The 1,243-nt window shown below is 36.3% G+C and overlaps 1 protein-coding gene across 1 annotated transcript in view; it reads right to left on the bottom strand.

Annotated features, from left to right (window-relative positions):
- TANC2 (tetratricopeptide repeat, ankyrin repeat and coiled-coil containing 2) overlaps positions 1-1,243 on the bottom strand; it is a 401,543-nt gene that overhangs the window by 394,579 nt on the left and 5,721 nt on the right. The window lies entirely within an intron of this gene.

Here is a 1,243-nt window from a genome sequence, read left to right as displayed (position 1 = left end):
ACAATAAAAACTTAAAAATATATGTTTACTAATAGAGGCTTAGGGAAAAGAACTACCTGGTTCATCCTTGGTTTAGAAACATGAACAACTTACTTTCTTTCTGGGATTAAGAATCCCTTGGGAACTCCTCTAAGAAAACAAAATTTTAGGTAGCAAAAGAAAACTCATGGCTCCAGGTCTGAGCACTCTAAATCTAGAAAAAAAAAAGGAAGCTACACTATTTTCTCTAGGGAGAGCAACATCAAACCTGAAGAGAAGAAACCTAAAATGGGAATTAAGTAGTTCATAACATCAGTGTGCAGAGCTTGTTTTTAAGGTCAACTTTTTATTATTGGGTTTTCTTAAAGCATAGCATATATACAAATCTTAGGCTAAAGACCCTTCCCATTTAGAGATGTATTCTAGAAATTCAAGTGGACATAAAGTCTATGGATGTTATACCTTACTAATTTTTAAAAGACTCTTTTTCTCCTTTTAGCATCTCACCCATTTCTTGGATCTATAAACTGTTGACCTTTTTGTGTATGTGTATGTACATATGTACATACATACACACGTATATATGCATATATGTGTATGTGTATGTGTAGTTAAATAAGAAGGAATGAAGAAAATTGGAAAAGGTAAAAATATAGGTAAAACACAAAAGACATCTGAAAACAATCCTGCTATGAAAAACATCCTAAAGGAAGTTCTGTGGACTGAGAACCAACAAGAATAGACAACAACTACAGAATGACGTACTTCGCAATATCACATCGCAGCATCACCCTGAACTCAATTGACAAATGGAAGAGTCAAGGACAGAATAAAATTGTAAGAACAGAGGATCTGGGAGGTCAGTCTATGATCAAAACAATTATAATGTAAAAGGTAAACACAGAGGAACAGAGATCCAGGTGGTGGGAAGGTCAGGTCGGTTACAGGATAAAATAGACTGTATTAAATGGAGGGAAGAATTAATGGAATATAAGGTAACCACAACAATGGGGTTGGGGTGGAGGATTTAGTTCAGGTGTTGAGGAGGGCAATACAAGAAGGGGGAGGAAGTGGAAGAACAACATAGATGGGGGAACACTGAGACAGGTTTGCATGGCCTAGTGGGACAGAGGAAAATAGTGATGCATACTCAACCTTGGAACAACAGGGCGCTGGGATACAGGGATCTAGGTATAGCTTGAAGAGAGGAAATAATACAAAAATACTTGATTATCTTATGAATATTAGTTTCCTTTGCCTACTA

This window comes from Chrysochloris asiatica, unplaced genomic scaffold (assembly GCF_000296735.1).
Source record: "Chrysochloris asiatica unplaced genomic scaffold, ChrAsi1.0 scaffold00007, whole genome shotgun sequence".
In the NCBI taxonomy this organism is placed as follows: Eukaryota; Metazoa; Chordata; class Mammalia; order Afrosoricida; family Chrysochloridae; genus Chrysochloris; species Chrysochloris asiatica.
The sequence above is the reverse complement of the archived record's forward strand: the minus strand, read 5'-3'. Positions and strand labels throughout refer to the sequence as shown.